The sequence below is a fragment of the Panicum virgatum genome, chromosome 3N, assembly GCF_016808335.1.
Source record: "Panicum virgatum strain AP13 chromosome 3N, P.virgatum_v5, whole genome shotgun sequence".
NCBI classification, from domain to species: domain Eukaryota; kingdom Viridiplantae; phylum Streptophyta; class Magnoliopsida; order Poales; family Poaceae; genus Panicum; species Panicum virgatum.
The window spans coordinates 45,214,682-45,238,407 of NC_053147.1; the positions used below are offsets into that span (position 1 = coordinate 45,214,682).

Here is a 23,726-nt window from a genome sequence, read left to right on the forward strand (position 1 = left end):
ATCATAAATGTTATTATCTTGTTATATAATTTTGATCAAATTTGAAAAAACTTGACTCTCCAAGATTCTTGGAATTACTTATAATTTGAAATGGAGGGAGTATATACGAACTGTATTCTTTAAAAGTGCACTGTCTCAATGAACCTTGTACATCTGTCACCTGAATCACTAAAATCTACCCTTTTTTCCTTTTTTTTTGCCCCAACATTCAAGAGTTTTTGGGTGAGGTTATATATGTCATACAATGTCGGCACAAAAAAAAATTAAACACAGTTTTGACCCAGTTTGGTTGCAAAAGGCGGCCCGGCTGAACCGGCTGAAGCATGTCATTCAAGACCAATTATCAATATCATACAAAGGGACTTTCTAATGCGACATGGATCTGTAACATGTCTGATCCCAGGGCCCAGCCGATCGATCGATCTCAGCGGATCGAATCCAAATCGATCCCGCCATCATCTCTTTCTCATCCCATCGCCCATTTGCGCCCCCTGATCTGCTGCTCCTCGCCGATCCGTGCGTGAAAGCTGCGATGGAGTGCAAACCGGCGGCCATGACACGGGAGCCGAGAAAGAGCCAAAGAGGAAAGCGGTTGCGCCAGTAGCCAGCGCGCGCGTGGCTTCCCTAGTGACATGCGGGCCCGATGTGGCGCTGGATCACCGCGCCGCTTTATTTACCGCGTGCAAAAGTTACAGTCCCGTAGGATTGAGCCACGTAGTACTATAATACACTACTTGCATGCGGTACGAGAGCGTATACGGCCAAAGCCGCCTCAAAAGTCTCGTGGGCGTTTGCTGGATTGGATCATTGGATGGCTGTGATTCCACTGCACCACCCCCGGTGGAGAGTGGAGACGAGAGAAAAACATGGCGGTAGCGGCCACCGGCGGATGGGGTCGCCAACTTGGCATGGCAATGGAATGATGGCCTGGCACCCTGCCTGCCACGCACGATCTGCTCTCCACATGCTTTGTCCTCAATTCAATTGGTACTCTAGTAGAGCAAACTTAATAATACAGTCAGCTTAGTCTGCCAGCTGTGGTCTCTCGATCCTTTCAGTCTACCTCGCAACTCAGTTATATTTATATAGTTGTTAGTTCTTTATCATTCGTAAAGCATACATATCTCTGTTGAATCTAGCTGCAAATTTGCAGCTTGCTTCTCCCCCCTCTTCTCTCCCCCTCAACTTTAATTTAGCCTACTTGCGGTCTGTTTTATAAGGGTACGTCCAACGGTGGCATGTCAGAATGCGTTATCGAGTGCTGACTCGGATTTTTGTGCAAGGAGAGAGGACACGAAGGAGAACGTGCTCTCGCTTAACCCAGTGACAGCCGATAGCACTTACTCCGATGCTTGTGGGGCCGGCATTAGAGCTCAAGCTCATAGGTGAGAGAGATTAGAAGGAAAAGAGGAGTTTGGAGGTAAATATTGTTGCATATGGGTCCCATAAATATTGTAGATCGTGTCAAAAAAGCTAAACTGTTGGATGGATCATCTACTGTAACGGCCGTTTAGATAGCAAAACATTTTGGGCAAAAATTTTGGCAACATTTTCAACACTAATTAGAAGTATTAAATATGAACTAATTATAAAACTAATTGCACGGATGGACGGAAAATCGCGAAACGAATCCATTAAGCCTAATTAATTCATAATTAGAGGTTGTTACTGTAGCACAATATTATCTAATTATTACATAATTAGGTTCATTAGATTCGTCTCGCGATTTCACCCAGGGTTACGAAATGGGTTTTATCAGTTATCCACGTTTAATACTGCTAATTAGTGATCAAACACTCGAAATTAGTGTAGCATATGACAAAATTTTAGAAACTAAACATGGCCTAAGTGAACTGGACACATATTTTATAGAGAGCAATATGCTTTGCTATTGCGGGTGCCTACTCGCGGTAGGAACTGCAGGTGCACCCAGGGTTAACGTATCCGACCGGTGACCGGTAACCGCCGGCCTCCGGTTCCGGTATACCGGTCCGGTTTGGCCGGTTACCGGTCGGAACCGGTGGAATTCAAATTTGAATTCAAACTTCCCCGTTCAACCGGTTCCTACCGGTATACCGGTCGGTTAGACCGGTATACCGGCCGGTTTGGCCGGTATACCGGCCGGTTTGGATGATAACCGGCCGGTTTGACTGGTAACCGGTCAAATTCAAAATTTTTTCTTTTTTTGTTTAAATTCAAATGCCCACAAAGTATACTAAATAAATATTTGTACAACATATTTTAGTCTAAATGAACCCTCCAACTATTTTTTATACTACTTTTACATTGTATTTGTATACTTTCGTATGCACATTTTTTTTATTTAACTTATAAATTCCGCAAACCATACTAAATAAACGAATTTTTGAGAAAATTTGACACCATTAGATTCTTTGCACCTTGAAATATTTTTAGGAATTTTTTGGGAATTTTTTATTTTTTTGAATTTAAATTTAAATTTTGAATTTGGACCGGTTTCATACCGGACCGAACCGGAACCGGTCCGAACCGGAACCGGTCCGGACCGGTTTGACCGGTAACCGGTCAAACCGGACCGGTTACCGACGGTTCGGTTAACCCTGGGTGCACCACGTCGCTTTGCTACTACGCGAGCACGGCCACGGCTAGCCGAAGAAACGGCTTTTAGTCTCCAACCGGTAACGGCGGGGGCAGGCACACACTGCTACAAAAAATGATTTTAGCAATACCTTGAATTTTTTTAGGGGCGGACCAAAATTTGATCATTTACTACAAATTGAACTGAGCTACTGTAGCAAACGAACCGCTCCTAAAAATATATTTTTTCAGTGGATCATCTTCTTACCCGCCCCTAAAAATAGAGTAGGGGCGGGTCACCCCACGCGCGCCCCTCAAAATGCAGGTGACAAGACGCGCGGTGTGTGTGCATTGAACCGACGATCCGTGTGCTTCCAAAATCTACAAGGCTATTGGCTGCACAAAGAATCATGGGGTCCACACCTCCCTGCTCCCGGCCTCTTTTCCCATCTCCATCGCAAGGGAGGCCGCCCACATCTGCCCATGGCTTATCTCTTCAACTCTCTGCGTCGAGATCCACCCCGTCCTCGACACCTCCCTCGCCGGTGCAACCAAACTCCAGCCTCACCCTGACACCGCGCACGGCGGGGCAGGACCGCACGCCCGGCAGCTCAGGGCCGCGGGAGCGGTGGCGGCGCGCGGCCGCGCGCATGGCGGCGGCTTCCGGCGCGGTTTCCGGCGCGGCGGGCGCGGCCAGGTCAGGCGCGGCGGTAGGCGGTGGCCAGGCTCCTTCGGCCAGGTGCGCGGCCAGGTGCACGGCGGTGGGCGGCGGCCAGCCTCCTGCAGCCGGATCTGGTGGGAGCTCAACCTCCAGAAAGGTGAGGTCAACAGCCGGATCTGGTGCGCGGCGACCTGCGGCGGCGGCGGGCGGCGCGACATGGAGCGGCCGCCGCCGCCCTCGGGTCCGGCGCGACCCGGTGCGGCACAGCTCGGCGGGGGCGCGACGCGAAGTGGCGGCGGCGCGGCTCGGCGTGCGGCGGCATGGCGTGTGGCGGGCGGCGGCACGGTGGCGTACGGCAGCCCGAGTGCGGCTGGGCACGGCACGCTGCAGCTGCAGCGCCTGGCTCGTCTTTTTTTATTTTTAGTCGATTACTAGCGGCGGGTGATGGGACGACCCCTTCCTAGAAATCGATTTTTAGAGGCGGGTGATGGGGTGATCCATCCCTACAAATCGATTTTTGATTTCTAGGGACGGGTGATGGGTGACCCGCTCCTGGAAATATATTTTTAGGGGCGGATAACGTACCCGTCCGTGCAAACTGCTATTTTTAGTAGCGAGAAGCAGGGGCGGGTGTGGCGTTCGTCCCTAAAAATGCTATTTCACCCACCCCTACAAATCTTTTTTCAGTAGTGACACTTTTTGCCGTGGATGAAGATGCACTGTGATACGTGTCATTGGGCCACAGGTCATTTTTATTATGGATCTCATGCCTCGCTGGCTCCCTGCATAGGCTAGTGTCAGTGCTAGTATCATAAGAGTGTCATAGACACTAAAAGCTATGACACATCAGCACAATTGCTGATGTGGCAACAGAGTTAAGAGGAGAGAGATATGACCTGGGTCATCACCATGACCCTCTCATGGCACGGTTGCCAAGTTATGACATGGGGATGACACTCCCCACTGAGGCGGGCCTTCGTTGAGTCATGACATATTTAATCACACAATTATTGTACTATTTAATATTGTAAGTTGTCTATAAAATTGTTTCATGACACTGTGACCTCAGAGTAATTAAGTCATTCCAGTGTCAAACTGATGTGGCACTCTTGGCAATTGTACTATGACACTTCCCACAAAGACTGGCCTTAGGTCTATTTGTGCCTCGCACGCATCGCTGCTAGAGATTCCTTGGTATATTTAACAATGATAAGTCAGTAACTTTTATATTAAGATGTTTTACCTACAAACTTCCCTGTCATATGCTATTTTATATACATTGTTGTTCACTGAGAACCGGCCAAAACACACCGTCAGAGTTTATCCTTACTTGTTTGCTCATATTATATTTAGAATATTTCAACAGAGGTGTGCAGGGGTGCTCCAGCCCCCCTACCCCTAGTAACTCCATTGGAGCCCCCACAAGCCCCCTACAAATTTGAGGAGGAAGAAAGAGGAAAGGGGAGGCGGGAGGAGGAAAAAGAAGAGGAAAGTTATGCTATACACAGCGTGGGTTATAAATTTTTAATAATAAGTTTCAAAATACCGGATATCATTGAAGGTACTATCATGGAATCGAGAGACGTAACATTTTTTGAAAATGAATTTCCCATGAAAAATGCACCTAGTACTTCTAGTCATGATTCTTTTTTTTTGATGATATCCATGAACTGATAAATAATGCTGATTTTGAAACCCATGTGGAAACTCTTGAGGAGGATAATAATATAGTCGCTCGAAAGAGTAAGAGACGAAGGGTTGTAAAATCCTTTGGTGAAGACTTTATTATATACCTTGTGGAAGACACTCCCACAACCATTGCTGAGGCATATTCATCTATTGATGCTGACTTATGGAACGAAGCAGTGCAAAGTGAGATGGATTCCACTATGTCTAATGGGACTTGGGAAGTGGTTGATCGTCCTTATGGATGTAAATCTGTGGGGTGTAAATGGGTGTTAAAAAAATGAGACCTGATGGTACTGTTGAGAAGTACAAGGCAAGGCTGGTGGCTAAGGGCTATACACAAAAGGAAGGAGAAGATTACTTTGATACTTACTCACCAGTTGCCCGACTGATGACCATACGTGTGCAAATATCCTTAGCTGCCTCACACGTTCTTCTCATTCATCAGATAGATGTTAAGACAACTTTCTTAAATGGAGAGCTCGAGAAAGAGATCTATATGGATCAGCCTGATGGATTTGTGGCAAAAGGTCAAGAGGGTAAGATTTGTAAGCTGCTAAAATCCTTGTATGGCCTAAAGCAAGCCCCTAAGCAGTGGCATGAGAAATTTGATAAAACTTTAATATCAGCAGGCTTTGTGGTGAATGAAGCTGATAAATGTGTGTATTATCAGTTCGGTGGAGGTAATGGTGTCATTTTGTGCTTATATGTGGATGATATTTTAATATTCGGGAATAATATTGAAGCCATCAAAGAAGTGAAGAATTTTCTGTCTAACAATTTTGAGATGAAAGATTTAGGTGAGGCTGATGTTATTCTTAACATTAAGCTATCGAGAGAAGAAGAAAATGGTGGGGTTACTCTTGTGCAGTCACACTATGTGGAAAATATGTTAAATCGTTTTGGGTACGATGACTGTGCACCAGCTCCAACTCCTTATGACCCAAGCGTGATTTTGAGGAAAAATCGGAAAATTGCAAGAGACCAACTGAGATATTCACAAATAATTGGTTCTCACATGTATTTGACTAGTGCAACCAGACCTGATATTTCATTTGCTGTGAGCAAACTAAGCCGGTTTGTGTCAAATTCGGGAGATATTCACTGGGTTGCTCTTGAGAGAGTAATGTGCTATCTAAAAGGTATAATGAGTTATGGCATTCACTTTACCAGGTATCCGAGGGTACAAGAAAGATATTGTGATGCTAATTGGATTTCTGATGCTGATGAGCTGTATGCCACAAGCGGATATGTGTTCCTATTTGGAGGTGGCGCTGTTTCCTGGGAGTCTTGCAAGCAGACTATCTTAACGAAATCTACAATGGAAGCAGAACTGACAGCATTGGATATTGCTGGCGCTGAAGCCGAGTGGCTACGTGAGGTCCTTATGGATTTGCCGATTGTGGAGAAACCTATACCGGCTATCTCCATGAATTGTGACAACCAAACTGTGATAACAAAGGTGAACAGTTCTAAGGACAATACGAAGTCTACAAGGCATGTGAAAAGACGCCTGAAGACTGTCAGAAAATTGAGAAACTCCGGAGTAATATCATTGGACTATGTCCATACTTCTAATAATCTAGCAGATCAGTTTACTAAGGGTCTATCACGCAATGTGATAGATGGTGCATCAAGGGAGTTGGGCTTGAGACCCACTTGAAGTCATTCCATAGTGGAAACCTATCATTTGTAATTGGAGATCCCGTGAATTTGGATAGCGAAACAAGCTAGTGGATGGCTGAGGAAGAGACTCCTTAGAATAATGTCTAGCTCATTTGAGATGCACCGTCTCTCCAATACTGTTAGGGAGGTTGATTAAATTCTTAATGTGATCCGAGTGGCTTGATAAAGTAGGGATGTTGTCCTACAGGACATCCTAAAAGGAACACACCTATATGAGTTCGATTACTAGTCACAATCTATGAGATGTGGGTAATCTCTAGATACTCATGAAAAAGCCAGGAAGTTTGACTTGTAAGCTTTAAACATAGGGAATGCTCTTTGCAATCCAGTATCAGCAAAGGGTTTAGGTGAAATCTACTTCACACAAAACTGTCAATTCAAGGCTTAGTCCATTGTTCAGTTGTGAATAGGTGTAACTTTTGCTCTAGATGGATGTTCAACTTAACAGTCTCCATCGAAACACAGATATATCAAATAACTGAGAGGAATTCGAGAACATTTCTTATGAGCACTAGATTTAGTGGGGATTGTTAGATATATTATGGTCTAGGCGGCCCATAATTTATTTAATTAAATCAAATTAATCAAGGCTCATAATAAATGCTATGGTTATGAAATAGTGTGCCAATTCAACTTAATGGGTGAACGTTGCGTACATCTATTGGAGAAGTTGAGAGGGCTGCCGCTGAGACGTGGCGAGTGTGCTGTGCCATGCATGTGGGAAGGGAAAAGGTTTTGCTATATGGAAAATTGATTGGCCTCAATTTACTGGTCGCCCGTTACTGCTCTCCACCAGGATTGATGGGCGTCAGTTTTTGTCTCCATGATGGGATTGATTCCATTCATTAGCAGTGACCATTCGCAAAGTTTAAAACCTTTTTTTCCCCTGACGATCAGACTAGAGTGACAACAAACAAAACCTTTCTCCTCTCTTTTGAGTTGCTTCTGAGTTCTTCCCGTTCCATCTCCTGCGCGCACACGGGATGGAAGAGTAGACCTTCGGAACGTCTCCGTCCGCTGGGTTCACCTGCTCGGGTGAGGACGGCAATCACGTTTTTGGGGAGTGCGGCTCGGCACGACTACTCGCCTCTCCTTCTCCCTGTTCCCGACGGAGGCGCGACACGGGGTTGGCACTAGGCGACGTCTTCACTGCAACATTCCTGCACTGCATCGAGCGGGACGACTACATCAACAAAAGCATCATGTCGCTTTCGGGTGCTTCCGGCTCTGCCGCTGGGTATGCCGATTTAATACTGAAAATTGCTATTTTTGTTTCTAGTGTCTTCAGCATGATCAACGTGTTTTTATTGAGAAATATCACATATTATGTCTTGCTGTTTAGCGCTAGAATAATTTTCATGATGATATTGATGACGTATTATTTGGACAAGCACATATATGATATTATGCTATTCTTGCTTGCGTCAATTTTATGGAATAATTTAAACATGAATTTGCCTAATTTTCTAACAATGCATTAGTTATTCTTATATTTTGGAATGAACCCTGAATTGACCCATATGGTGTACTCCTTCAGGTCCGCTCTATGAGTATTTGTTGTTATGTTTGATGACAACACAATTAGAAAAATAATTTATTTCAGATAATGAAATAGAGCCGGCTCCTATCATTTTGACTGTTGTGTTGGTTGTTGAATCAGTCTTCATATGGCTTCCAAAGTTCTGACTACACAATGCAAAAATTCTCTTACTGCAGATCATGGCTTCCTGCTTCTTACTCATATTACCCACTTCACTCTATACGTGCAGGGAATTTAAACAGACCTGCACCTGCAAACATGGCTTCCTGATTCTGCCCCGTCATATGGCCCCTGCTGAGTGTTGGAGATGCTTTACTGGACCATTTGGAGTGTTGGACTTGTTATTACTTACTAAAGTTTATAGGGGTGCAAATAGATAATCCTTAGGTGCACCTCCAACCCTTTTTAGTTCAAAATTTTATACTAATTTTCCAAAATCAAATATTGCAACACTTCAGGTATCTAGCTATTAGATCAAAGTTGAATGTGTAAACTTTGTGTTTATTTTTGGTTTATAGTTAAAAAATTTTAGTGCAAAAGCAGGGGGTATTTTAGTAATTATGAAAAATTACAAGTCCCATTTTGCAAAAAAATTTGACTTAGGGAGTAATTTTAAATTTGTGAAGGGCTTTCTTGCAAATGTGCTAGTAATCATTACTTTGGTAGCCTTGTTGCATTTTAGCCCAAGAATATTGTGATTTTGTTATTAAAAGTATTTTTTTCCTTAATGAATTAGAGTTCATTTGAGTTTTTGAAAATATCTTCAAATCCTTTGATCTAATAAAAATTTGCATAACTTGAAAGTTGTAGATCTTGAAAATTTGAACAACTTTTATGTTGGGCACTTTTTCATTTGAGCCGTAGTTCAGTGGCAAATTTTAGTTTTCACTTAGGCCCCTGAACTTTCACCAATTGCAAACCAATCCTCCCAGTCATCCCCTACCTCCAGCTTCCCTGGAGACTGTGTAGCGCCGCCGCCGCCGCTGTTTTCTCGCCCACCGACCGCCTGCGCCGCCGATTGGGGCGCCGCCAAGCCTCTCTGGCTCTCCCTGGTCCCACTCCTTTACTCGCTGGCGTCTCTCCCTCCCTCCACGACGCGCCGCGCCGCCGCCGCCACTGCTTCGAATTCCGGCGAGCTCGACCACCGCGGGAACTGGCTCCCGAGCCGCCTCACCACCCCACGTGTCGCGCGCAAGTTCCGCCGCCTCGCGAACCGCCTCTGCCTGGCCTCCATGCCTCGCGCCACGCCGCCCCGAAGCTCCTCTGCACGCCACCTCGCCGGCCGCCCATGGAGAAGCTTGCTCCGTCGCCGATTTCGCTTCTTCCTGGTCCAAATCATCCCCTGAGCTCCTTTGCTTGCTTATCCTCCTACCTGTGGCCTATAAATAGTCCTGGCCGGTCCATATCGCTGGCAACTCTCACCGTCGCCCTCTCTCCCAACTCCGGCGAGCCGTGCTCACCACCGACCCGCCACCACAGACCCCCTCCGACCATCCCATCCCCCTAGCTAGCTTCACCTTAACCCCGTGAAGCTAACCAGCCACCTCTCGTCGCCAATCCCTTGTCGGAGCACCGCCGTTGCCGTTCACCCCCGCCGCCGTGCTCTGCGCCATCGCCGACGAGCTCCCTCCGACCACCCCGCGCCCACTCAAGCACACTAGCAGGTGCGCCTGAAGCTCCTCTTGCTCCTTGGCCACTTACCCCTCGCCACCGGTGACCCTCCTCGCCGGAATCCGGCCGGTCAACTCCCTCCTCTACCTTTGACCCCGGCCAAGGGCCTATTTGTTTTGATTCAAAATCTTCCAGGGACCTTTCTGCAAAAGAAACAATCCCTTTTCATTTCTTTTCTAGTGAACTTTGAAAGTTCATAGGAAATATAGAAAAATCAGAAAAATGTAAAACTAATTTTGTTGTGTTCCTTGTGATTAACTCTACAAGATGATGTTATGAGTTTGATTTGAATATTTGTGTAGCAAGTTTTAAAAATAGTAGTAATATATAGCTCTTTTTATTTATATACTATGTTCTAGAATTACTTTCTTGTGAGCTTTGAACCATGTGATTTTTAAAGTATGACTAGCTCTACCTAATTTTTTTAGAACCATTAGTAGACTCTAGTTCGTGCTTTTAAAACTTTCTTTACCAAGCATTATTTGTATTCTTGAATATTTACTTAAATCCTTCCTATGGATTATTTTTTAAAAAAACTTTCTCCATGATACTTTGTACTTGACATGGATAATCTGGATTGTTTGATTGATTGAGTATACAACTTTATAGTGAAGGAAAGCTATACTCAAGCACGTCACTATTCTCTTTCCAATTATTGCATTTCATATAGAAATCACCCCGCTAGCAGACAGAACGTACGAGCTCATCCAGGAACCAGACGGGGATATTTCTAAAGCTCAGGCCAACGTTGTTGAACTAACTGAAGTACCGAACTCCGATTCAGAAGAACCAAAGTTTACTGACCCCATAGACATTACTACAGGCAAGACCCGATGCATAATTCTATTTTTTTTAAAATTATGCAATTTATTATTATTTACTTGTGCATTTAAGTTATTGGAGTTGAATGAAAACATAGATGCATAATTCTAAGTACCTATTGATTGAACACTAGAACTGAGTTCATTTAGATGCTATGCTAATAGGACCGGTAAAAGTCGAGTGATTTTCTATCACTCGCGAGATTTATAGGAGTTGACTGTTTACATTCTTGCAATCACTATAAGGACCATGGACGGATTTGGTTACAAGTTTCAAAGTTGAAATACGTCTGTGTTGATAAATCACTAAGGCCGCAGTGTGTAGTAGTGGTGGTTAAGCATTTGAAAGTACTAGCCACATGCCGTAAATATGGTACGTGGTAAGCCTAGTAACTGATCGGCCCGGCAAATGGAAATACCTCCCACTCTCTCTTAGAGATAGGAAGTTATATTATGTTACAACACCGCGACTACAAAGATGTGGTGGTTCTTTGTAGTCAGGGAGAGTGGCCCTGATCCATGAACCGGAATGAGAAGCAAACGGTTGCTTGGGAGTGACACGACAGTACTCCAAGCGTATGTGCTAGGTTTATCCTTGCAAGGTTGGAAATTCGATTCAGAATCGTCTGTTTCTCGCGGAATTTGAGACTGCTTGATCCCTTTGCTACATAGAGTAAGAAGTGGAACAATGATACCAAATATGGTTGGATGAAATTAATTCCTCTACCATGTTTGTATAGATAGGTGCATACCTAGAATGATTAATACAACTAGAATTTGAAAGCTAAAATTTAATTTAAGGACCTATTCTTTGTGGTTTTTCAGCAAAAGAAAACCCAGAACCTTTCCGAGCCTAGCATGTCTAGATATGGGGCTATTGTATAACCTTAATCGGATCAGTCTTGCTGAGTATTAGTATACTCAGTCTTGTTAGTAACTTTGTTTTCAGGGATGACTTTGGAAGATCCAAACACTAGTTTGACTTGGCCTAGTGTTTTACCTTCTGGCTGGTCTATGGAATGGGAACCATCTTCGACCAGCAATGACTCGGATAAATGATGTCATGCTCGGGCTTACCATGACATCTACCCTACGATGTTAGTGTATAGTTGTGTTTCAATTTCCACTGCAAAACTTCTAAAGTAAGCCTAGCTTACTTTTATCTCTTTTCTTTTAAATAAATTGTAAAAGCTAGAATGTCAGTGTACTAGCTTTAAAACTCTGATATAAATTACACCTCTTATCTATGTGATGTAAAATATTGTGGAATGTTGTATCTCTGACTCGCCTTCGTGCGGGACGTATACTTGTGTTACGATCGGATATTCAGTGGTTACATCGGGATGTAACCCGACAGACCAAGGATTATACCGATTAAGGTGCGCTCAGTTGTGTAGCGTACTTGATCTGGTGTAATTCTAAGTGGTTCTGCCACAAATATGATTGAAAAATGATATGAACCTTTGATTTTAGTTATCTCTCTTCTGAAGACATGTGTTGTAAAGTCTAAACTCGTGCCATTTAGGTTGAGAAGCTAACATACAAAGAGAAAGAGAGATAATTCTCCTGTGAGATAATGATCAGTAAAGAGGGAGCTGTGACAACAATCTTGGACAAGGGAGCTCTGGCCCGTGGAAACGGTGGCAGAGATGGCAAATTTCATCAAGCTTTGGGATTGGGTCCAGGAAGTACATCTCACTGATGAACTTGATTGTCACATGGATGCTTTGCTGGTTGTGCAATAAATCAAGGCTGGGTTACATACTGCCTATTTGAGCTTGAGTTACTATTTATTTATGTAACATCAATCTTGTAAGAAACTGAGCTCCTGGAATCCTTTGAAAAAAAAAGATAATGATGCATTGCCACTCAGATTGAGAAAATAGAAAGTTGGATATTGCTCATGTGAAGTCTTTATTTGTTTGTTCCATTTTTCATATGATCCAATACATCTTATAGACAAATCAACACAGAAACTGGTAGCACTCACAGAAAATGCTAGCACGACTAATATCATTGTACAGCTCCTACAGCTTAACATAGTTTTCAACCATCGTGGCACGGCCGTACATCACTCGTTGGATAGCATCATCCAGCTCAGTTGTGCACTTCTCATTGCACAGCTCCATCTCGGTCTTCTCTGCATGCATCCTGTCCTCAGCAATAGCTTAACTGATGCAATAGCTGATTCAAGTTCATACTGGTGGTGCCAACTAATATGCATCACGGAGCGCCACTGTTTGTGTACCAAAACGAATTGGTAGTACTATGCAAAGGGAGCAGGCAAACAGAGTCAGATGTCAAGGCCGTTGCAGCTTCCGATGAAAGTGGACGACGCGCGAGGTATGCCACCACTACTGCCGTGCCCATTGACAACGGATCAGAGCAGCTGATCAGAGCAGCAGGGGACGTGCGAGGTAGGGCGGGCAATGACCTGCGTCGCCACCACCTCAGTCCACCGTGACAAAATTGATGGCAAAGAAAGAACAGTGGCGGGACGGAGGGGGTGAGAAGCAGGGGACGCGAGAGGTAGGGATCAACCTGCTCCGCCGGCCATGACCTACGCCTCCGCTGCCGCGAGAAAAATGGAGAAGAAAGAACAGGGGCAGTGGACGGAGCGGGTAAGCCGCGAGAACCTGACGGAGTGGTTTTCAGGGAAGCCTACTTGGGTGCTGGACTTGGACCGGGCCTTAGTTGGGCACGGGTAGGGCCAGGCCCAAACAATACCCACTCGGAAAAAAAGTAAAATTAAATATTAGGTGCTTTAATATTCGTGCAAACTTTATGAAAGGGTCCACTGAAGCATTTCTCTTAAATAAAGGTTGGAATGTCAGGCATGGGATAAACTGGTGGGGAATTTCCAAACAACATTTATTAAGGGCAGATATAAACTGGAGGGGAATTTCTGGACAGCATTCATTAGGGGGAGATGCATAACAGATAGCACAGTCCTCCTACATTAGACCACAAATGAGCTCAAACACAAGAAACTAAAAGGGTAGATCATGAAGATTGACTTTGAAAAAGCCTACGACAGCATCAGCTGGGATTTTGTCGAGCAAGTGCTCATCAAGAAAGGTTTTGATGAAAAGGTAAAACAATGGATCATGAGCACGACTAGGGGAGACAGGGTATCCATTAACATCAATGGGGAGAATGGCCCTTACATTAAGACCCATACGGGGCTAAGGCAAGGAGATCCTCTTTCTGCTATGCTGTTTAACCTTGCAGCGAACACACTAGACCATATACTCAACAAAGCTAAGAAACAGGGACACATAAAGGGAGTGATTCCTCATTTAGTGCACGCCAGGGGGTGGGGGGTAACACACATTCAGTACACCGACAACACTATTATACTGATGATCTGTGATGATAGGACCATTTCACAAATGAAATTCTTGTTGTACTATTTTGAATGGATGTCTGGCCTCAAGATCAATTATCACAAGATTGAAATCATAACCTTTGGGGTGCCGGGAGAAGAACAAGAAAGTATTGCTAATATGCTTAAGGGAAAATAATGCAAAAAGGGGAGCCTGCCAATGACATACACGGGTCTGCCCATTATTAGCGATAGGATAATTGGGAAGAGTAACCTTAGTGGAATGATAACCAAGACGAGAAACAAGTTGCAAGCTTGGAAAGGGAAACACCTGACCTCCGGGGACAAATAGACTCAATAAGAGAAAAGTTCTATTGGAGGGGGACAAGCGAGAAATTTAAATACCATATGGTCAAATGGGAGAATATGTGTGTCCCAAAACACTACAGGGATTAGGAATCATTAACACCAGGGTGATGAATGAAGTCTTGCTCACCAAATTGATCAGGATACTATACAACTCTGATACGGGAGATGTCTGCTCCACAACATTAAAAAGAAATACCTTGGCTCGACACCTTTTGCACTAAAGGAGGGGGGAGGGGATCCCAATTCTGGAAAGGACTTAGCAAGATCAAAGAAAAGTTCTTCCTTGGAGTTTCCTTCAAAGTAAACAATGGTCAAAAAGTGAGATCTGGATAGACAGATGGCTAGGGGAAATCCCTCTAAAGCTAGAATTTCCTAAGTTGTTCTCCTGCTGCAGAAACAATGAGGTGCTGGTGTGCGATTGTTGGGATGAAGATGAGTGGAACATCGACTTTAGGAGGCCTTTTGGGGGTAAGGAAGTGGAAGAATGGGATCTTCTGCTAGATAAACTTAACAACATTTGTTAGCAAATAAGCCACGGCATGTGTGTGTTCACGTACAACAAATATGACCTTTCGTGACGAATATCTCATGACGATTGATCAAAACGTCATTAGACCACTTTCTTTTGTGACGTTTTGTTAGAGGCAGTATGACGTAGTGACGAAAACATGATGTTAATTGCTAAAACCAAATAGAAATCGTCATAAACAAGATGAAGATCATATCGTGACGAATTTTATTTGGTCACAAGGGTTTACTTAGTGATGAATTAGATCCACAAGTTTAAAATTTTAAAAAAATACATCTAATTGAGGAATCAAACCTCAACCCCCTCAACGCAGATGTTCTCACGGCTTAACACTGCACCGCGAGATCAGCTATGACAACTTTAATCAGAAAATTTATTTGGTGGTCAATCTTGCTGACACGGTGGTGATGATGATGATGATGATGATGATGATTATTATTATTATTATTATTATTATTAAATACAAAAAATATGGATCATTGAGAGATTGAATATTGGATCTCATGCTCAAGTACTAAATACCTTACCATAAAACTATGTGTTCTGATGTGACAAAACCTGCTACGACTTTTTTTTTCATCGTGTAGACTAATATTTGTGATCCATTCATCCTTAGCTCATTTGGATATTGAAGGAAAAGACTATGGCAGTTTGAGGTCAAGCTCGATATCTCCCAAGCGTCCATTTCACATGTCGATCGATCCTAGATGGATAAAAGACCGACCAACTTAGGCCGAACAAATTTAACAGAGAATCAAGAACCGAATCAAAGTAATTGAGAATTGAAACCGAAAAAAATAAAAGCTATAAATTTGGTTCTACTTTAATTTCGTGTTCTGAGGAACTGAATTTTTTTCAATTATTTCAGTTCTTTGCTTGATTAATCGAAGAACCGAGCTTATATCAAATTTAGCCCAGCTGGTCAATAACTCTAGCCGGCCCAAATAAAAACCCTAAGTATCCAAACCGCCCGGTGCCACTCGCCCTCTCCCATCCCCATCCCCGATTCCTACCTGCCGCCCCCGACTACCCCAGAGGACCGAGCACCCACCCGGGCACCCACCTCGACGGCGCCCCCAATCCCCGCCCCCAGCCCTCACCGCCGCCCGGCTGCTGGTCCCCGCCCCGATCCGCGTCGACTCCAGGCTAGGCCACCACCGCCCGGCGCCACGGAGCGCGTCAGGCGGCCAGCCCCCTCCCCGCGCCGGCGCGCGCACGGCCCACGACCGTCCCTGCGGCCTCCGCCTCCCGCCTCTCCCCTTCCACGGAGGCCGGCGCTGATGCATCCCCGGTGCCACCAACGACGCCCGTAGGGGCTCCGTGCTTCCGCGGGGCTAGTGGCACACCCAATTTTAGTCTTCGCCCACGCCCAGGCCTCATCCAGATGCTCTGCACGGCTTCTCAAGCATGATGCTTCTCCAGCTCGACGCATAGCCACCCCGCCCCGCCAGCCTGATGCACGGCCGCCCGCACTGCCGGGCACCTTCCTCGACGGGCCGCCCGCGCCCCGAGTCGGGGACACATGGCCGCCCCGCTGCTGTTCACCTTCCCCGACTGAGCAGGCTGCCACCGCCAGCACCAGCTCAGGTATGCATCCGTGTTGTTCGATGAAATGTCTATGTGGGTATATATGGTAGAGAAAAGACAACTGTTGACTTCAAAGGTGCAATGTGATGCCATGATTAGCAGATCACCATGCTTAAATGACACGCATGTTTAGGATACATATAGCATTTTGGACGACTCTTATGTGCAACTAGAGGCAAACTGCACATTTTCCCCAAGTTCCACTAGGCGGCGATTAGGCGCCGATTAGGCCCGATTAGGCACTAATCGGAGGGGCACCGCGTCGATTTGGGGCTAGGCGGGCATCTAGGCGGACTAGGTGGTGTTGAAGGGCGCAGTAGTGGTGGAGCGGCGTCCAGCGGAGGAGCTACGGACGTGCGCGGACCACAGCGAGCGCAGGCGACGGAGGGCGCGCAGAGGAGAAGGGAGAAGGCAGCGCTTGAGAGGGAGCGGAACCTGCGGCTGCTCCCCTGCTCGTGCGGCTGCTCCCCTGCGCCGGAGAGGGAGCCTCCCCTGCTTGTGCGGCTGCTCGCCCGCTTGCCTCGGATACCACGCCGCCGCCGCGAGATCCCCCGTCTCCGGGATGGAGGTGAGTGCCGTCCGCCGGCTACTCCAGCTCTCTCTACCTTGCGCTGCTGCTCCGGGGTGAGTGCGGGTGAGGCACGATGAGGACGGGATGAGGACGGGCGTGAGTCTTGCGGCTGGAACCAGAGATGGATGGATAAGGTTGGAGTGGGGAGATGGGCTGGGCCCTTGCTTCTTGGGCCTTTCTATCTATCTAGGCCAGCATTTCTATCTATTTAGGCTCACTATTTAGCTGTTTATTTTTATCTTTAGAAGATAATATATGCAATATTAGTATATATACAAAACGCCTAGAAAAACGCCTAGAACCGCCTAGGCGCGATTAATCCCGCCTAGGCGCTAGGCAGTGGGTCACCGCCTAGAATCCGCCTAGCGCCTAGCTGAACTTGGCATTTTCCAAATCCTTTTTTTTTTTGCCATATTAGATGATGATGCGTGCTAGGATCAACTGCTGAAGGTCCTGCTTTCATAAAAATAGCAAAGGGCTTGGTCTAGAAAATACAGATGGTTGGTCTCCAACTAATATGGTTGTGTAATTCACAATTTTCATACTCGGTTCAAACTTCAGAAGAAAAATATGCAAATGCTGAAATTTGTGCAGTACTATATGTTCTTTAGCTTAAGGTAGCAATAGTATCTCGGTTGACTTTTTTGTTTGACAATTTAGCATGCCTGAATCATAGATTTTTATGCAGGTATCTCTTTGATTTGGACTCATTTATACGTGAATCAAAGACTTGTGACGATTCAGCTTGCCTTACTTATTCCGCAATGTCTACTCTGATCTTTTCAAATTAGTTCTGCTGTTCTTACTCTGATCTGTTTCCAGGGAGTTGAAATAGCAAAAGGCTTCACATTTTTGCTCTCTGCTGTGGGAGATTCAAGCTACACAGCCAGCCCTTGTGAAACATGCTCAAGTTGAGGTGTTCTGTTTCTAAATCTGAATAGTCTGATAAGGTGTTCTGTTTCTAAATATGAATAGTTTGGTACGGTGTTCTGTGTGGAACCTGAGTCCAGTGACAATGAATCTGTTTCTAAATGTGACGTTGTTCTTGAAATCTCTTCTATGTCTTGAAAAGTGTGTCTATGTCTGGTATTTAATATTATAAAGTGTGCATATGTTAATTTAGAAATCATCTCTTGCTATTTTTGTCTGTGCTATTTAGAATAGGATCCAATTCAGTTCAATTTATGGCCACTCTTCGATTCTAAATTATGAAAGATCATCTTCTCACTACAAGAAAGATGTTTGAGGCTGTCAACATGTTTTGTAAGAGAGTTGTGTCCTTTCACAGTAGTTTTTTTTTCTTTAGTTGATGATTGTATCTTAATTTTGTCAATGATGATGGCCTTCAATAATTTAACAACTTGATGTTTTTATAGTTCTCATTTTTGCTCTTTTCAGGTAATCTTTGGATGAAAGCTCTGCATAATTCTAGGTGAGCTTAGCATATGTTCTTATCTCAGATTAAATCATTATAAGTCCAGCAATCCTGCTAGTATACATTCAAATTTGAGTTAGGAACTACTATGTGATCCTTAGGCTGTCATTCCTGGACCTGTCAAAATTAATTCTGTGTTTGATCCTTAGGTTGTGCTAGGCTTCTAGGCTTCTAGCATATGATTAGTTCAATCCTATCAGAATTAGATCTTCTATTACTTTATGTAACATTGTATCTGTAGTAGCTTTTGCATGCTCAGATTAGCATAAATACTTCATATATTATTTAGTGCTACAATTTGTAAGCTTAATGTGAAAATTTCCAAATGGAATATGGGTGCGGGTGCATCTCAAGTAATATTTCAGAGAATAAGGAAAAAAAATTATCTATGTGATTCACTAATCTGCAAAGTCTATGTTGATGTTTTGAATTAATTGATTCTTCATGTTGTTTATGGCTGCAGATTGCTACTTTCAAAACAAGTAGACTGTGGAGGATTCCCAATGAAGTAAAAAAGCAATATTTTGGCCCCGTGGCTTCCTACATTTACGTGACTTCCTATATTTATGTGCCCATGTTTCTATGTCTAGCAAACTAGGATATGTATTTGTGCTATATGTGAATATTATCAGTGACAACTTGTGAATATTTTGATCTGGTATTTTAAAATGATACGGGCTTCATGGTCCGTTATTTGTGCTATATGTGATGATTTGTGCTACATGAATCTTGTTGGGCCACCAAATATTTTGTGATGAATCAAATTGTCGTAATGGAGATGCCACATCATACCCTTGTCATCGCCACGTCATATGGGGCAAAAAATTTATGATGTTTTTTATCCTACATGGCATATGTACAGTTGTCCAGCCATATGATTTTTGCGACGTTCTTTGTATCAATAATGACGAAAAACAAGCGTCATAATTTAGTGATGTTAGAACAATCGTCATAAGATTTATGATGAAAAAACATGTTTTTTGTCGCAGAAGACTTTTTATTACATGGTATAGGTGACGAACCGATTTTTGTCACGCAAATGTCACATATTATGAAAAATGATGAAAATACCACTTTCAATGACAAATGAAACATCGCAGAAGCCCATATATGTTGTAGCGTTGAGTCGCGTCTTGGTCGTTCGGTGTACGTTCGAGCTCGAGTCGGATTCTTGTTGCAAGTCGTGTGCAAGGGTGTTGCGCGCTGGCTTCGGGGTTGGTTGAGTCGTGGAGGTGTTGAGAGAGCGGTGTGCGTGGCGAAGATCCTGCGAGGTAGGCCACCATGACCGAGCATGGGCGCTTAGTCGTGGGCGAGCACGTTCCGCGGATCGGACGCAACGCCGTCGTGGAGAGAGCTCCCCGGCCTACAAGAAACCCCTGTGCTCCTCATTGTACTCCGTCGGTTCCATTTTTGTGGTGATGTAGGCCAAGATATAGGAGCAGTGGCTCCACGGCGTTTGCCGCGCGGAAATTCCTGTGTGCTCCGGCTACTGTTCTTCTTCTACCTCGCGTTCGTGTCGAGAGCAAGAGAGATAGGCAGCTGTGAGAGTCCTGGGTTCCAACAACATTCAGATAAATGACCAGGAAGATGAGACGTGGTGAAACCTTGAAAGGAAAGGAATATATACTGTTAAATCAATGTACATGTTTCCAGCAACTTTCAGAGGGGTGACTGATAAGATGGTTCAGAAACTTTGGAAAAATAAAATGCTAATGAAACTAAAGGTGTTTGCTTAACAAGCTTATCATGACAAGCTTCCAACGGGGGTAGCTCGAAAACATAAAGGGTGGAAAGGGGATTCTAATTGCTGCTTAGTGGGGTGCCAGAAACAGTAAATCACATTTTCTTTCAATGTGTGGGCTACTTATAAGGAAGGGACCAGGTCCCCTGTATCTTGCCGGACACTGAGGGAATGGCTACCTACGGGGTGGGGGTGGAGATACGGCCTTAAATTGTTTTCTTTTGCCATCGTGTGGTGGGTGCTATGGAAAGTGAGAAATAATATGAGAATATAATGGAGAAAAAGCCCCAAGATCACCAACTCATATAATATTTCTATATCATGTCATATGCAGAAGTGGCGAATCTTGCTAAAGGATGCTGATAAGGGATGTTTCGACGAGACGCAGATCAAGATGGCATCCTGGGTGGAGGAATTCATGAAGCAGGCAAGGACAACTGAATAGCTGGAGAACTTCCTCTTATTTTTGTTCTTAGTAGCTGTGAGATCATGTCCCTCTCTATAGCTTTCATTTCGATATGGGTATGGTAAACTGGTGTACCCCAGTCTGAATGTTGTAACCCCAAACAATTTGCTTTCTATAAAAGCTGGAAGGTTTTTCTTGGTCAAAAAAAAAAAGTCAGCTGTGCGTTTCTGAAACATAAACCTGGATATCTGACAACAATTCCGAAGTTAATTTCTGCAATTATTGTTAGAAGTGACGGCGAGAAAACGATGAAGAACAACGAAATCAAACCACAGAAGACACGAGAATTTAACGTGGAAAACCCCTCCAATGCGAAGGGTAAAAACCACGGGCGCCAGCCAGCAAGACCTTCACTATATCGGGTGTGTGTTTACAACGCCTAGCGGCGGCTTACAAGAGGAATAATGAATTGTGGAGCAAATCTTAATCAAGGGTATATGTACTGTACCACGGACGGGAGGGGAGTCCCCCCCCCCCCCCCCCGCTCTGCTCCGGCCCAAGCGTCCCGGCGACGGGCGTCCGCTCCGCTCCGTCGGAAGTTGGACTTTTTCTTGTACAATGAATTTGGATCATAATATAACAATTATGAGCAATTATCAGGTCTGATAATATATTTCTTGTAACACTGTCATTCATGCCAGATGATATGGAAACTGAAACATTTTGTATGAAAAATCAAATGCCAACATGAGCAACGCACCCGCAGCACAAACCATCCAAACCAGCATATGCGGCTGGCAGCTGCGCAAATCGATCCCGTGACCCAATTTTTACTTGCCATGTTGCTGACAGCAATGTGATACAAAGTTGAGTTGAGCTTGAATGTCAGCCCTTTTATACAGGGTCATAGTTGTTGCGCCAACAAAAGAAACAACAGTACCAATAATTTTCATCAGCCCGTGTAGGCAATGGTGATAGAATGCGAACACGAAGAACCCTTTGTGCGATGAATCATACAAACCTCTCATGTAGGGTGCGGATCCAGGGGGTGCGAGGGGGGGGGGATTCCAGCCCCCCTATGGAACCCCCTAACCCCCAAAAAAGTTTCAACCATGAATGAAGAAGAGGAAGAAGAAAAGGAGGAAGGAGAAAAAGAAAAAGAAAGGAGGGAGGAAAAAGTGGAGGAAAATAAGCTGATCCTAAATTTTCATCCTTATTCGCCACTGCTCTCAAGGTAGGATGACAGAGGCCTCGATGTAAAGGCGACGAGAAGGTGGTGTTATGTCACTTAGACGTAGGGATTGAGTCCATTCCCAAACACAGCCTCGGTCAGAAAGGACATGCCTGCAAAGCAGAGCTGGACGAGGACCACGAGCACGTAAGGGGTGTGCTTGGATGCATTGAGAAGATGATCCATGGCGGTTGGCGTCGACGTTGATGGCGATTGGGCTGCAGCAAAGGCGAAAGGGAAGCAGGTGTTGCTCTAGTCTCTGGAGACTCCAGAATGGAATTGACAAATGAGTGGTAAAATGTAATCGAGGGGAATCTATGTGGGTATGTGCTCCCTACATTTTCCATTCGAGCCCGCCATATGCAACAATAAGTAAAAGCCATTTACCTTTCTTTTCTTTTCTTTTTTAAATTTCCTCAAGAGGCATGTTGCCTCTAAACTCCGCCTATGCTGACTGGAAGACTCTCTCTCTCCTGAGTCGTCTCAGCATAGCCGGTCCCAAGCCCGGGTAAAGGATGAGAGTTGCGTTAGGTTTTGGCAAACCAGCATAAAAAATAGCCACTCTAATGGATTTGAAACCCACAAGAAACTCGTTGGGCGTAACCCTCTTAGCGACGCGCTACATCGGAACTCGGGTGTGGTGATAAATGAGCAAGGGCCGGGTCGCTATCACCCCAAGGGCGCGTCGTATCGTGACCTGGGTACGATGATAAGTGAGCAAGGGTCGGGTCGTCACCTGAATGGCGCGCTACATCTACGCCCGGGTGTAGTGAAAAATGAGCAAGGGTCTTCGCACTTCCCTCAACGGGTGCGAAGGGTAAGGAAGCTAGCCGAGCCAATTAGGATTCGTATAGGTAGCTGGAACGTAGGTTCCCTAACGGGTAAGTTGCGAGAGCTAGTTGATGCAGCAATTAGGAGGCGTGTAAATATTCTATGCGTTCAGGAGACTAAATGGAAGGGCCAGAAGGCGAAGGAGGTTGAGGATACTGGCTTCAAGCTTTGGTACACGGGAGCAACTCCAGGTAGGAATGGTGTAGGCATCTTGATTGATAGGAGCCTTAAGGATGGAGTCGTAGAGGTTAGAAGGCAAGGCGACCGGATTATCCTAATCCGGTTGGTAGTTGGAGATTCGGTTTTGAATGTGATTAGTGCCTATGTCCCTCAGGTAGGCCTTAGTGAGAGCACCAAGATGCAGTTCTGGGAAGATCTAGATAGCATGGTTAGTACCGTGCCTACCAGCGAGAAACTCTTCATAGGAGGAGATCTCAACGGCCATGTGGGTGCGACTAATGTAGGGTTCGAGCGAGTGCACGGGGGTTTTGGGTATGGTAGCAGGAGTCAAGAGGGGGAGGATGTGTTGAACTTCGCGTTAGCCTACGACTTGTTGATAGCGAATACTGTGTTTAAGAAGAGGGAATCCCATCTTGTGACGTTTCGTAGTGGACAACACTCGAGCCAGATCGACTTTATCCTTGCTAGGAGGGAGGATAGACGTGATTGCTTAGATTGTAAGGTGATACCTGGGGAGTGTGTTGTCCCTCAACACAAGCTTGTGGTGGCGGACTTTCGTCTTCGGGTATGTGTCCACTGAGACAAACGTGCCAATATTGCGAGAACAAAGTGGTGGAAGCTTAGAGGAGAAGCGGCACAAGCGTTTAAGGAAAGGATGCTTGGTGAGGGGCCTTGGGAAGTAGGAGAAGACACAGATGACATGTGGCTAAAGATGGCAACATGTGTTCGGAAGGTGGCCTCAGAGGTGTTTGGCGTGAGTAGGGGAGGCAAACAGGAGGGGAAAGACACCTGGTGGTGGAACGACGAGGTGCAAAGGGCTATTAAGGAGAAGAAGGAGTGTTTCAAGTGCCTCCACCTTGACAAGAGTGCAGCCAACATCGATGGCTATAAATTAGCGAA

General features: G+C 45.0%; 1 long non-coding RNA gene across 2 annotated transcripts; it reads left to right on the plus strand.

Moving 5' to 3' along the window:
- The first annotated feature begins 15,837 nt into the window (after window positions 1–15,837).
- Window positions 15,838–19,158, plus strand: LOC120665992. Of its 2 annotated transcripts, XR_005671500.1 has the most exons (4): window positions 15,838–16,431; window positions 17,825–17,918; window positions 18,401–18,434; window positions 18,901–19,158. It is a non-coding gene; the product is annotated as an uncharacterized LOC120665992 (long non-coding RNA). The 2 variants fall into 2 exon arrangements; XR_005671499.1 differs by having other exon boundaries at window positions 17,825–18,434.
- The last annotated feature ends 4,568 nt before the right edge of the window (window positions 19,159–23,726 follow it).